The sequence below is a fragment of the Nerophis ophidion genome, linkage group LG01, assembly GCF_033978795.1.
Source record: "Nerophis ophidion isolate RoL-2023_Sa linkage group LG01, RoL_Noph_v1.0, whole genome shotgun sequence".
Lineage (NCBI taxonomy): Eukaryota > Metazoa > Chordata > Actinopteri > Syngnathiformes > Syngnathidae > Nerophis > Nerophis ophidion.
In genome coordinates this window covers 63,790,766-63,806,675 of record NC_084611.1, presented here as the reverse complement: position 1 = coordinate 63,806,675, position 15,910 = coordinate 63,790,766, and positions in this window count along the sequence as shown.

Sequence of the window (15,910 nt, the reverse complement as noted above, 5' to 3'; positions counted from 1 at the left end):
ATAGAAGATTAAAATAAAATTTAAAAATCGGTCTTAGCCTAGACCCTGGAGTGGGGGTGCAGACTGAGGCCAAGGGAAAAAACAAAAAAAACAAAAAAAAAACAACAACAACTCATAGCCATAGTACACATCCCTCTTCCATGTGTGTAAAAGGGAAACATCAAACATCAAAGAACACAAAGGATATTAAAGACATTAAAGCAGCTGATGCAACAAGACACTTCTACATACAGCTATGAATAAAAAGTAAAATAAACATATCCACTGTGGTGGCCTCTGCGGTGTTCCACGCCATCGTCTGCTGGGGTGGAGGGAGCATGGCCAGAGACAGAAGCAGACCCAACAAGGCAACCAAGACAGCCGACTCCACTCTCGGCCAGTGTCCAGTCCGCATGGATGAGCGAGAATACTTCCAAGGTGACTGAGGTGTCCGACACCTGCTCACCCAGTCAAGACACAGCGAAGCCTCTCCGTCCCAGTAGCTCAGTGCTAGCTCCACAGTCCTGTCCCCTCATCCGCATCTCCTCCAGTACGTCCAAACAGACTCTGGTGTAGCAGAGACCCTGCAGCTGGTCTCCTTGGCCAAAAGGCTCCCGGGAGGCAAATCCAGAAGTCCACAAAAAAAGCACCACAGAGGTCACAAAAGTGCCACTCCTTGTCACACAGTCCCAAAGGGTCCCGGACCAAAATGCAAAAAAATATAATACCACATGAAAACAAGAGGGAAACACAAAAGGATGACACAAGAGCACAGAGCTCCTGCCTATAGCAGCCACTACAGCAGCGCCATCTTGGAAAAAAAAAATGTGTATATGTGTGTATATCCCACGTAAACAATGCATGAATATATTACATTTCTATATATCTTAAGGACCAATAGACTGTATCTCTGTTGCTGCAACAGCAGAGAGTTTATTCTGTCTTGACACTTGGTATTGATATTTTCTATTACATTCTTCCCGTAAACGATCATGTTTACAGTGATTGTTTTATATGTATTTTTCATATATGTTGCTTTGGATAAAAGTGTCTGGCAAATACTTAAACATATATAAACACCTGAAATTTTTTATAATCTGCTAAAACCACCAATCTGTTTCACTGGATTCTGAAAAAAAAAAAAATTCTGTTTTACCCAACAAAGTTAGTACTTGAATATTGTTACTTGAAGACTTGTTCCTGGTTACAATTATACTGTTAAGAGAGTATTGTCTTATGTTTTGCCTAAAATGAGAAATCATCATAATCAGTGGTAGCTGGTGAATTTTGTTTTAGGTGGGGCTGGAAGTTTGTAAACCAAATACCTGTAGGGGCGTCATCCTCCCCCAGAAGATTTCTTTGTGATTTTCACATACAAATATCGAAGATCTTTGCTCCTTCTCAACTCTGTGGTCAAGCTGCACAAAACCTTGTGTCTGCAATTGTAAATAATTTAGTTTTTAAGTTTTGTGTTTCTTGTAGAATCTATATAAAGTAGTATACATTAGCCTATTGTTAAAATAATGAAAAAAAAAACATAATTTAAAATATATTTGTTTTATTGTATTGATTGTTACATTAATAGCTGTTGTATTATTATATTATATTATTATTATTGTAAGCTTTCCTACTCACACAGTCACACTGGAAGCCAGTCGTTCGGGTTTGACAGGAGATTTATTCTTCCGATTGCTCACACATCCACAATGCATCGACTTTTCAGTCGCTCTGCTTTCTGTTCACCAGTCTCTGCTTCCGTCTCCCCGGTCTCAATCAAACTCCTTGCGCCCGGCCGCTCTCTGTTAAGGACAACATATGATTACTCTAACACGTACCACCTGCGCGACTAATCATTTGACAGCTGTGTCTCTCAGCCAGCACATGCCACGCCCCCGTATGAGGGTGTGCTGTCTCCAGTCACCCAGACGGGGTCACTGTCCTTCACTCCAACAGTGCACTGATCACAATCCTCCCCTACATACCTCCACCGCCAGACTTAGGCCGGGACATCGTCCGGCCGCACACACTAGCCCCCCCGCGCCTGATAGCGGGAGAGAAAGTCCGCCACGACCATTTGCGCTCCCGGCCTATGGATCACTCTGAAATGGTAGGGTTGTAAAGCAAGATACCAACGGGTGATCCGCGCGTTGGCATCTTTCATGCGGTGGAGCCCCTGGAGAGGCTTGTGGTCTGAGCAGAGGCTGAACGGGCGTCCCAGCAGATATTACCGGAGGGCATCGACCGCCCATCGGATAGCCAGGCACTCCCTCTCCACCGTGCTGTACCGGCTTTCTCGTTCTGACAGCTTTCTGCTGATATATAGAATGGGGTGGTCGATACCCTCTTTCTGCTGGGATAAAACAGCTCCCAGCCCTCTGCCCGACGCGTCCGCCTGCAAACAAAATGGGAGGGAAAAATCAGGCATGTGCAGTACTGGCTCCTCGCAAAGTGCTTTCCTCACCTTCTCGAATGCCTGCTGGCACTGCTCCGTCCACTGGACCAGATCTGGAGCACCCTTCCGTGTGAGGTCAGTTAGTGGGCTGGTCAGGTCCGCAAACCGGGGGACGAACCTCCGGTAGTAGCCCACCAGCCCCAAAAACTGCCTCACCTCTTTTTTCATCTTCGGGGTCGGGCAGACCGCAACTGCCGCGGTTTTGTCTATCTGAGGCCGCACCTGACCTACCCCCAAGTGGTACCCCAGATACTGTACCTCCCTCCGGCCAACCGCGCACTTCGCCGGGTTGGCGGTGAGCCCCGCCCGCCTCAGGGACTCGAGTACCGCCCCCACCCTCTGCATATGCTCCGCCCAGTTGTTCCCCTGGATGATGACATCATCCAGATAGACGGCAGCATAAGCAGCGTGAGGACGCAGCACCCGGTCCATGAGTCTCTGAAAAGTGGCGGGCGCACCGAACCAGCCGAACGGAAGGGTCACGAATTGGTATAAACCTTCCGGAGTGGAGAATGACGTTTTTTCCTTAGACTCTGGAGACAAGGGAATCTGCCAGTAACCCTTAGTTAAATCCAGTGTCGTAAAAAAATGAGCAGTGCCCAACCGGTCTAGGAGCTCGTCAACCCGGGGCATTGGGTAGGCATCAAAGCGTGACACATCATTTACCTTGCTGTAGTCCACACAGAATCGCACCGACCCATCTTTCTTCCCTACGAGAACACTGTGTGACACTTCTATTACCCCCAGTTCCAGCATGGCTTTTAATCCCTCCCGAACTACATTGCGCTTGTGTTCGGGTAGCCTATAGGGCCGAGACCTCACCGTCACGCCTGTGCTGGTCTCATTGTGATGTTGGGTGAGGTTCGTGCGGCCTGGCAGGGGGGAGAACACGTCAGCAAAATGTTGCTGTAAATTAACCACATCTGCTTTTTGTGACGGAGTCAGATTATCATCACAGCGGAGATGGGAGGACCGGGGGGAGGGGGGGAACCTCCGGCCCCAGTTCCTCGTTCTCCGCTATCGCCGTCACCATGGAGACGGGCTCCGCTTCCCTCCACCCTTTTAATAGGTTGAGGTGGTAGATTTGGGTTGCCCCGCCCCTGTCAGACCGTCGGACCTCATAATCCACGTCATCCACTCGTCGTGTGACCACGAAGGGTCCTTGCCACTTGGCGAGTAATTTAGAGCTGGATGTTGGGAGTACTACAAGTACTTTCTCTCCCTGTGAAAATTGTCTGAGTTGCGTCCCCCTGTTATACAGGCATTGCTGACGTTCTTGAGCTTGGAGCAAATTCTCCCGTGATAAGTGTCCCAATGTGTGGAGTTTTGCTCTCAAGTCCATGACGTATTGAATTTCGTTTTTACTGGGACTTGGACCTTCCTCCCAGCTTTCCTTAACTAGGTCCAGTACCCCTCGCGGCTTCTTGCCGGATAACAGTTCAAACGGGGAAAACCCTGTGGAGGCCTGAGGAACCTCCCGCACTGCAAGCAATAGGGCATCCAACCATTTATGCCAATTTGGTTTGTCCTCGTGTACGAACTTCCGGATCATGGATTTCAAAGTTCTATTCATCCATTCTACCAGCCCATCTGTCTGGGGGTGGTAAACGCTGGTCCGAATAGATTTGATCCCCAATAATCCGTACAGCTCCTTTTAATGTGCGTGACATAAAGGACATGCCCTGGTCAGTTAAAATCTCTTTCGGGATTCCAACTCGGGAGATAACTTGAAACAGTGCCTGTGCTACACTCTTTGCAGAGATGGAGCGCAGTGGTACTGCTTCGGGATAGCGCGTTGCGTAATCCACCAGGACTAGCGCAAAGCGATATCCCCGGGTGCTCGGATGAAATGGTCCGACGAGGTCCATACCAATACGTTCAAACGGGACCTCTATGAGTGGTAATGGCCGCAAAGGAGCCCTAGGGGTGGCCGCGGGGTTGACTAGATGACAATCCGGGCAGGACGCACACCAGCGGCGCACGTCCGCTCGAATGTCGGGCCAATAGAACCGGACCATTATCCGATTAAGTGTTTTATCATGCCCCATGTGGCCGGCCATGGGATTAAAATGTCCCGCCTGGAAAATCATTTCCCGACGTTTTTTTGGCACCAACAACTGGGTGATTTCCTCCCCTGTCTGAGTGTCACGACTCACTCTGTATAATCTGTCCCTAATCAATGCAAAGTGAGGGAAATCCCGCGCTATCCCCTGGCAAACCAGCTGTCCATCAATTGAAATCCCTTAGTCCCAGGTCGCGCGCAGAGTGTCATCTCGACACTGCTCAAGTGGAAAATCATCGATGGGGCGCCATTGGGGAGCCGGGAAAACTTCCTGAGAAGCCCCCGCCGTCTCCCCTTCCCCCCCCCCCCCAGCAACGTCGGATGATCTCGCGTCGCTGAGATCTAGGGGAACCGAAAGCAATGGATGTCGAGCGGGTCTAACACGATACTGTGAAAGTTCAATCCATAGTGGACCCAAAACAACCGTGAGAGTCCAATCCAAAATGGATCCAACACAGCAGAGAGAGTCCCGTCCACAGTGGAGCCAGCAGGAAACCATCCCAAGCAGAGGCGGATCAACTGCGTAGAGATGTCCCAGCCGGTACACGGGCGAGCGGTCCATCCTGGGTCCCGACTCTGGATAGCCAGCACCTCATCCATGGCCACCGGACCAGACCCCCTCCAGTGGGACAGAGGAGAAAAAGAAAAGAAACAGCAGATCAACTGGTCTGAAAACGGAGTCTATTTAAAGACTAGAGTATACAAATGAGTTTTAAGGTGGGACGTAAATGCTTCTACTGAGGTAGCATCTCGAATTGTTACCGGGAGGGCATTCCAGAGTACTGGAGCCCGAATGGAAAACGCTCTATAGCCCACAGACTTTTTTTGGGCTCTGGGAATCACTTATAAGCCGGAGTCCTTTGAACGCAGATTTCTTGCCGGGACATATGGTACGATACAATCGGCAAGATAGGCTGGAGCTAGACTGTGTAGTATTTTATATGTAAGTAGAAAAACCTTAAAGTCACATCTTAAGTGCACAGGAAGCCAGTGCAGGTGAGCCAGTATAAGCGTAATATGATCAAACTTTATTGTTCTTGTCAAAAGTCTAGCGGCCGCATTTTGTACCAACTGTAATCTTTTAATGCTAGACATGGGGAGACCCGGAAATAATACGTTACAGTAATCGAGGCGAGACGTAACAAACGCATGGATAATGATCTCAGCGTCGTTAGTGGACAAAATGGAGCAAATTTTAGCGAATTTTTGCGATATTACGGAGATGAAAGAAGGCCATCTTAGTAACGTTTTTAATGTGTGACTCAAAGGAGAGAGTTGGGTCGAAGATATTACCCAGATTCTTTACCGAGTTGCCATGTTTAATTGTTTGGTTGTCAAATGTTAAACTTGTATTATTAAATAGAGGTCGCTGTCTAGCAGGACCGATAATCAGCATTTCCGTTTTTTTTTTGCGTTGAGTTGCAAAAAGTTAGCGGACATCCATCCATCCATCCATTTTCTACCGCTTATTCCCTTTCGGTGTCGCGGGGGGCGCTGGCGCCTATCTCAGCTACAATCGGGCGGAAGGCGGGGTACACCCTGGACAAGTCGCCACCTCATCGCAGGGCCAACACAGATAGACAGACAACATTCACACTCACATTCACACACTAGGGCCAATTTAGTGTTGCCAATCAACCTATCCCCAGGTGCATGTCTTTGGAAGTGGGAGGAAGCCGGAGTACCCGGAGGGAACCCACGCATTCACGGGGAGGACATGCAAACTCCACACAGAAAGATCCCGAGCCTGGATTTGAACCCAGGACTGCAGGACCTTCGTATTGTGAGGCAGACGCACTAACCCCTCTGCCACCGCGAATACAATCGGCAAGATAGGCTGGAGCTAGACTGTGTAGTATTTTATATGTAAGTAGAAAACCTTAAAGTCACATCTTAAGTGCACAGGAAGCCAGTGCAGGTGAGCCAGTATAAGCGTAATATGATCAAACTTTCTTGTTCTTGTCAAAAGTCTAGCGGCCGCATTTTTTACCAACTGTAATCTTTTAATGCTAGACATGGGGAGAACTGGAAATAATACGTTACAGTAATCGAGGCGAGACGTAACAAACGCATGGATAATGATCTCAGCGTCGTTAGTGGACAAAATGGAGCAAATTTTAGCGAATTTTTGCGATATTATGGAGATGAAAGAAGGCCATTTTAGTAACGTTTTTAATGTATGACTCAAAGGAGAGAGTTGGGTCGAAGATATTACCCAGATTCTTTACAGAGTCGCCATGTTTAATTGTTTGGTTGTCAAATGTTAAACTTGTATTATTAAATAGAGGTCGCTGTCTAGCAGGACCGATAATCAGCATTTCCGGTTTTTTTTTTGCGTTGAGTTGCAAAACGTTAGCGGACATCCATTGTTTAATTTCATTAGGGCACGCCTCTAGCTGACTACAATCCAAGAATGGCTTGTTAAACATTTCATAGGATTTTCAGAGGGAGGAAAATCCAAGACATTTGATATAAAATGTAAAATGAATAAATACATAAAGAGAAAAAGAAAAAAATGTTTAAAAGCCATCGTCCTGTTAAAGCTTTAACGCTGGCCACAACTGATTACTCAATATATATTTGTGGTTATCATAACATATGTGTTTTAAATTATTCAAGCCCGGATTGTGTCTAAAAAATGAAAGAGATAGCCATTTCTTTGCTGTTAATATAAAGGACTGTTGGAGATCCAATGTTGATCTGCTGAAACCTATTTCTTCTGTACAAGCTACATACAATATTAACTATTATTTGTTCAAGCACAAAATACATATTAATAAAGTGTTTGGATGTATTCATTAAATCAATGTATTTTTGGTTGCCCAAAAGTGATGCAAAGTAATATTTTGTTATTGACACATGTCATCTGTTCATACATCACGAGATGCATTAAGAGGTGCACTGGTGACATGTGTCAATATCAAAATATCATTTTGAAACAATAAGATGTTAACCCCCACCCCTCTTTCAACGTACGCCAATAAAGAGCTGGGATCAGATATATTCTGAATTTGTCCCACCATATGATTGGATTTTATTTTTGTCAACATTATTGTTTCGTATTTATGCTTTAACTAAGATGTCAGTTGCTGGTTTTACTGTTTTAGTCAATCTGCCTCAGTTTTGATTACTGATAATCTTATTTTTACCTGCTCCAAAGTAAAAAATTAAAATAAATAAATAGAATAAACAGCTTCAGCCAGGGTCTAACTGCATGTGATGATAATCTCTCATCCTCCCCCATTTACAAACAAAAATCAGCGCTACGTATTGCTCTGAAACACATTCCCAATGTAAACAAACACGTCTTAAAACATTCATGGAAATGTTTGGTCATCACAAACTTTCTAACCATGTTAATGTCTGCAAATTAGTGATGGGATGTTGGGCTCATTTCAGTGATCCGACTCTTTCACCTTGGCTCACTAAAAGAGTCGGTGCTTTCGGCTCCTCTTTTTTGTTGCCTAAATTAATTTATTACCAATTATGATGTACAATTGCAAGCCAAATGAGTATCTAAGATAAATAAAACATATGTTAAGATTTTTAGTTATATTCTATTTATAATGTAAATGTGCCCATGGGTTCAGATCAGGGGCTTGCCTTGTGGTTTGTGAAACTATTTGAGGCACTTGCGATTGAGAGCTATATAAATGAATTGGGATTGATTAATTGATTGAATTCAACATGATGCTAAAAGATTAATAACAATAACAAATTTAACTTCTGACAATTATAAACGTGTTCTGCTTAACAAATTTAAAGGCTGTGAGGATTTTATTCTACAATTAAACCACGTCCTTGTGGTCTAGATATTAGGTATTGGAAATGCTTTAGTGTAATTTGTGCGTACATTTTGCCCCGCAGTCACATTCATAACCTGTTTTTGAGTCTGTCTGCAAGCTTTTTAGGGGAGGAGACTGATTAACGCAGATACGAAAAATACCCACTTATATATGTACACAAAGTTGTGAAATGACACTGTATCTAGTCTTAATAAAATATAGTAAAATCAGGTGCAGATAGTAGAGCGTCCGTGCCTGTAGCTTGAGGGTTCCAGGTTCCATTTTAGTATCTGGCATCCTAGTCACGGCCGTTGTGTCCTTGGGCAAGACACTTCACCCTTGCTCCTGATTGTTTGTGGTTAGAGCCTTGCATGGCAGCTTCTGAAATCAGTGTGTGGATGTGTGTGTGTGTGTGAATGGGTGAATGTGACGTTTTATGCTTTGGGTATCATTTCAGATGTATTAAAGGACTATATAAATATAGACCAATTATCTAAAACTGTGTGCAAGCTCACACCCAAATGCATCAACCTTATGATTTGATGACATAAGTATCCAACATCGTAAAAATATTTTTACGTCAGAAATAACAAAATTCATCACAGTTCCCCTATAAAGTGAAACAACTCAGAAACACTGCAAAACATACAACACACAGACTACGAATTTAAAATATGTAACACAAAAGAGAAAAAAAATCAGCATCCAGACATATATTATTTAGATTCTTAATCTAAAGTATCATGAAAGGAGAACTGCAGTTTTATTTTTTTAACTTTGCCTATCATTCACAAACATTATGAAAGACATGGTCATTGTTTTTATGCATTCTAACTCGTAAATAAACGTAAAAAAAAGTATGTTTACAATGCCGCTAATGGAAGGTCCTCTATTCCGCCCATAAAACACAATAAAAAACACATCCAAAAAACGCCAACAATACTTCATTTACAATTCATGTCTTGAAAATTAACCAAGTATGAGTGCTATTGTTATTATAAGCGCTAACACAGATAAACTATTAATAGGTCACTAGTGTGTGTTCCTATGTTTACAAACCCCGTTTCCATATGAGTTGGGAAATTGTATTAGATGTAAATATAAATGGAATACTATAATTTGCAAATCATTTTCAACCCATATTCAGTTGAATATGTTACAGAGACAACATATGTGATGTTAAAACTGATAAACATTTTTTTTTTTTTTGCAAATAATCATTAACTTTAGAATTTGATGCCAGCAACACGTGACAAAGAAGTTGGGAAAGGTGGCAATAAATACTTATTAAGTTGAGGAATGCTCATCAAACACTTATTTGGAACATCCCACAGGTGTGCAGGCTAATTGGGAACAGGTGGGGGCCATGATTGGGTATAAAAGCAGCTTCCATGAAATGCTAAGTAATTCACTAACAAGGATGGGGTGAGGGTCACCACTTTGTAAGCAAATTGTCGAACAGTTTTAGAACAACATTTCTCAATGAGCTATTGCAAAGAATGTATTGATTTTACCATCTACAGTTCGTAAAATCATCAAAAAGTTCAGAGAATCTAGAGACATCACTGCACATAAGCGATGATATTACAGACTTTTGATCCCTCAGGCGGTACTGCACAAAAAACCGACATCAGTGTGTAAAGGATATCACCACATGGGCTCAGGAATATTTCATAAAACCACTGTCAGTAACTGCAGTTGGTCGCTACATCCGTAAGTGCAAGTTAAAACTCTACTATGCAAAGCCAAACCCATTTATCAACAATATCCTGAAACGCTGCCGGCTTGGCTGGGCCCGAGCTCACCTACGATGGACTGATGCAAAGTGGAAAGGTGTTCTGTGGTCTGACAAGTCCACATTTCAAATTATATTTGGAAACAGAGGACGTGGTGTCCTCCAAAACAAATAGGAAAATAACCATTCGGATTGTTATAGGCGCAAAGTTCAAAAGCCAGCATCTGTGATGGTATGGGGGTATATCAGTGCCCAAGGCATGGGTAACTTACACATCTGTGAAGGCACCATTAATGCTGACAGGTCCATACAGATTTTGGAGCAACATATGTTGTCATCCAAGCAACGTTATCATGGACGCCCCTGCTTATTTCAGCAAGACAAGTGTTACAACAGCATGGTTTGTAAAGAAAAAAGAGTGCGGGTACTTTCCTGGCCCGCCTGCAGTCCAAACCTGTCTCCCATCGAAAATGTGTGGCGCATTATGAAGCGTAAAATTCGACAGCGGAGACCCCAGACTGTTGAACGACTGAAGCTCTACATAAAACAAGAATGGGAAAGAATTCCACTTTCAAAGCTTCGACAATTAGTTTCCTGAGTTCCCAAACGTTTATTGAGTGTTGTTATAAGAAAAGGTATTTAACACAGTGGTGAACATGCCCTTTACCAACTACTTTGGCACGTGTTGTAGCCTTGAAATTCTAAGTGAATTATTATTTCCCCCAAAAAATTAAGTTTATGAGTTTGAACATCAAGTATCTTGTCCTTGTAGTGCATTTTATTGAACATTGGTTGTAAAGGATTTGCAAATCATTGTAAATGATGCATGTATTCCGTTTATATTTACATCTAACACAATTTCCTAACTCGTATGGAAACGGGGTTTGTACATCACCGGCTGGTGAGCTGCTTCCTCTTCTCAGTTTTTGTGAAAGTTTATTCTAGATCATAATTATTCCTCTCACCTTAATACTAGAAGGATGAAGACATAATGTGACAAGTTGGTACACATTGATAGCCAATTAAGACCCAGGAATGGTGACAACAGACATTGTATGGTAAGTGATGTTGTATTGTCAATTAAAGTTTACTTATGTAGCCCTTAATCACAAATGCCTCAAAGGGTTGCACAAACCACAACAGCATCCTCAGCTCAGATCCCACATCCGGGCAAGAAAAAAAACTTGAGAAACATTGGAAGGGACCGCAGATGTGGGGAACCCTCCCGCTTTTCACTTACAACTTTTTGGCACTGTATTACAAAGTACAATGACACAACAGTGAATACATTTAAATGGTTAAAAGTGTAAGTGTAAGAAAGCTTCAGTCATCTTTACTAAACATGAAATGGCCCAGCCACATAAGAACGGTGTTGTTGCATGAACAAGCGAGCAGACAACTTGTAAACAGGGTAATGTTACAGAGAAGATAGCAGTGTAAACGAACTTGCACAGCACTACAGAGTTGACCTGAAAACAGAGGAGTTTCTGGTGGAAAGAAACTGTCTTGGCTGGAAAACAGGGGCTGGATGTCCACCCAAAGAACTGTTGTCTGTGCACAACCTCTTTGATTCAGAAATGTTGCACTTACAAGATTTGCTTTGCTTACAACTTGTTGTCACTGTATTAGAATTACACAGCAAATACTGACAAATTGGCAGCACGGTGGAAGGGTTAGTGCATGTGTTATTGTAATCCGCTGCCTGGATCATGTTTTGATTTAGATTTTTGAGTCTTCTTGTGGTTTCTGTTTTAGACTCATTCGATTCCGGTTTGTGCTCCTCTGTTTGTTTCCATGGTAAGTCATTATTTTTACCTGCCACCTTTTCCGAACGCGCACCTGTGGTTTTAAGCCTGCCTTTTTCGTTTATTCAGTCTTGCTTCCTAGTTGGTGTTCGCACAACAGTGACGACTTTGGTTACCAAGTTCTGCTTATGCTAGCTTTCATGCCAAGTCATTTTGTTCTTTCTAGCTCCCATGCTAGTTCTGTTCATTTTTGTCAAAGTCTGATTTAATTTTTAATAAACCATTTGTTTCTTACCTTCACGCTGTGTTCGAAGCCCGACTGCATCATTGGGAGAACGACTCTGCATCACTGTGAAACCCAAACGCCACATGTTCCTCACAATACGAAGGTCCTGAGTTCAATGCCGGGCACAGGATCTGTGTGGATTCTGTGTGGAGTTTGCATGTTCTCCCCGTGACTGCATGGGTTCCCTCTGGGTACTCCGGCTTCCTTCCACCTCCAAAGAGATGCACCTGGGTTGATTGGTAACACTAAATTGGCCCTAGTGTGAATATTGTCTGTCTATCTGTGTTGGCCCTGCGATGGGGTGACTTGTCCAGGGTGTACCCCTTTACCCCGCCTAACGCCCGAATGCAGCTGAGATAGGCTTCAGCACCCCCTGTGATCCCTAAAAGGACAATCGGTTGTAAATGGATTGATACTAACAAATTGAAATGGTTGAAAGGCAATATTGTTAGTTTCCTGTTATTACTGTAATGGTAATACAAGGCTGTAAAATTCAAAGCCCATAGGCCACACCTGGTCAGTATAGGGGTGATATGGAATATCACAATAACCTGCCATTTATGGTGAAAACAATAAAAGTGAAGATAACAAAACACCCATAAAACTCCACATTTTTGACTAGGTGTCTGTCAGTGCATCCAGTCTTCAGAGACCCCAAGATTGTATTCTAAAACAGTGGTTCTCAACTTTTTTCAGTGATGTACCCCCTGTGAATATTTTTTCAATTCAAGTACCCCCTAATCAGAGCAAAACATTTTTGGTTGAAAAAAAGAGCTATAGAAGTAAAATACAGCACTACGTCATCAGTTTCTGATTTATTAAATGGTATACCTGTGCAAAATATTGCTCATTTGTAGTAGTCCGTCTTGAAATATTTGTAAAAAAAAGATAAAACAAAACTAAAAACTTGTTGAAAAATGAACAAGTGATTCAATTATAAATAACAATGCAGCCCTTTGAGACACTAGTGATTCAGGGCTATATAAGTAAACATTGATTGATTGATTGATTGAAGTAATCATCAACGTGAAGTGCCCTCTTTGGGGATTGTAAAAGAGATCCATCTGGATTCATGAACTTCATTCCAAACATTTATAGACAAAAAATCAAATCTTTAACAATGTGACATGTCCACAAAAAATCTAGCTGTCAATACTGAATATTGCAGTGTTGTATTTCTTTTCACAGTTTATTAACTTACATTCATATTTTGTTGAAGTATTATTCAATAAATATATTTATAAAGGATTTTTTAATTATTGCTATTTTTAGAATATTAAAAACAATCTCATGTACCCCTTGGCATACCTTCAAGTACCCCCAGGAGTACGTGTACCCAAATTTGTGAACCACTGCTTTAAAATAACACTATGGATGTTAAACTACACCGATTAAGCTAAAGTAGCATACCTATACTGCAAAGCTTATCATACAGTATGGAAGTTATTTTTCTGTTAGCAATATTATAGACGTTATTATTTTGAGTTTTATGTTAAAAATCAGCTGGGAAGATGTCTTCAAATTGTTTATATTCATAGTGATTAATAATAGGTTATGTTATTATTTGTTTAAACTCACATTCCTGCATATTTATATGGATTGTTTCTAAAAAAAAATAGTAAAAAAATAAATCTCTGGAGAGATCTGAAAATGGTGGTACAACCAATGCTTCCCATCCAACCCAATGGCGTTTGAGAGGTGCTGCACAGAGGAATGGACCAAACTGCCCAAACATAGGTGTGCCAAGCTTGTGGCATCATATTAGTCATATATAGACTTGAAGCTGTAATTTCTGCCAAAGGTGTTTTGAAAAGTATTACGCAAAGGCTCTGAGTACATAAATACATGTGTTTTTTTTTATATATACACTTGCAAAAAGCTCACATCATCAATATTGTTATGACCTGTTATGTCGGGTCATTCCTTGTTTTGTTTTGTGTGTTTTTTTTTTTTAAGTGTTCTTTGGTTAATTTCCTGTTTTGCGCTCTTATTTTGTTTCCAATTGATGTTCTGCAGTACAGAAGCCTCACCACTGCTTTTTAGCGCTGTCCTCCTCACCTGTTGGTGATGAGTGATTGTATTTCACCTGCTGCTAATGATCACCAATTAGGTTTAAATTAGCCAGTCCAACAGGTGAATTGATTCATTCGGGTGTTACCATTTAGTGGTCAATTGTACGGAATATGTACTGAACTGTGCAATCTACTAATAAAAGTTTCAATAAATCAATCAAAAAAGGTTTTTTTGGGTTTGGTGATGTTTTTGTTTCTTTTTTTATGCATTCTAAATAGTAGATACATGCGATCAAAAGTCTCCTACAGTAGAGCCTAATCTTGGTGCTATCTTCACCGTGGCAATCAAGTTGACCAACTTTCGGCAGAATAATTTTTTAAAGCAATACATTTTCAACGCCTGCCTCATCAATAACACATCTCCACATTGATGAGACTTTTCCAAGAGCAATATTTAAAAAATGTACAGTACCAGTAATGGCGCATCACTTAATGCGAACAAGACTGCTGTCAGCTCTCACCATCTAAGTAGAGATGAACTCTGTTGATGCACTTTATTTTCGACATTATCAGCTCCCCACGACATTGGTGGGCCTTTGATATGAGTGATGTGGAAGGGCAACACAGGACACGCAATGCTAACAACACGGCTAACGGGTCGTCGCTGTAACTGTCAAGTTAACAATGTTTTTTTTTTTGTTTTTTTTAAGCATTTTGTTATTGAATTGTTTGACCAAAATCAACAGATATACAATGCTAATCAAATGTTCTTTTTTCCCCCCACCTAAATATAACAAAAAACAAAATCAAAAAGTCAAACAGTCAAATAAGTACAGGCAAATATTGATATATGGCTACAGACAACTGCACATCTGAATGGCTTCAACATGCTGCAGCAATACACAAAGGCAAACAAAAGGCTCATCAACCACGTCTTAATTGGGGCCAAACTAGAGAACAGTTTTCTTTAGATATTTCAAGAAAGCACACAATAATTGTTAAAATTTTACTGAACAACTATTCAATGTCAGCCTAATTGTCTCCAATTTAAAGGGGAACATTATCACAATTTCAAAAGGGTTAAAAACAATAAAAATCAGTTCCCAGTGGCTTGTTGTATTTCTTTAAGTTTTTTTCAAAATTTTACCGGTCCCGGAATATCCCTAAATAAAGCTTTAAAGTGCCTTATTTTCGCTATCTTCGAAACCACTATCCATTTCCCTGTGATGTCATACAGGGTTGCCAATACAAACAACATGGCGGTTACCACAGCAAGATATAGCGACATTAGCTCGGATTCAGACTCGGATTTCAGCGACTTAAGCGATTCAACAGATTATGCATGTATTGAAACAGATGGTCGGAGTATGGAGGCAGATAGCGAAAACGAAATTGAAGAAGAAATTGAAGCTATTGAGCGAATAGCTATTGACGCTATTCGGCCATAGCGTGGGTGTACCTAATGAAGTGGCCCATAGCATGGCTGCCTTATTAGCATCGCTGGTAAAATGTGCGGACCAAACGATCAGGACTTTCACCTCTTGTGACACTGGAGCAACTTAAATCAGTCGATTGGTAAGTGTTTGTTTCGCATTAAATGTGGGTATCTAGTTTCAAATGTATATACCGCTAGCGTAAATAGCATGTTAGCATCGATTAGCGTAGCATGTTAGTATCGATTAGCTGGCAGTCATGCCGTGACCAAATATGTCTGATTAGCACATAAGTCAACAACATCAACAAAACTCACCTTTGTGATTTTGTTGACTTAATTGCATCCGCAGGTCATCCATACATCTTTGTGCCATGTGTCTCTTAGCATCGCCGGTCAAATGTGCAGACACTCTGGTACAT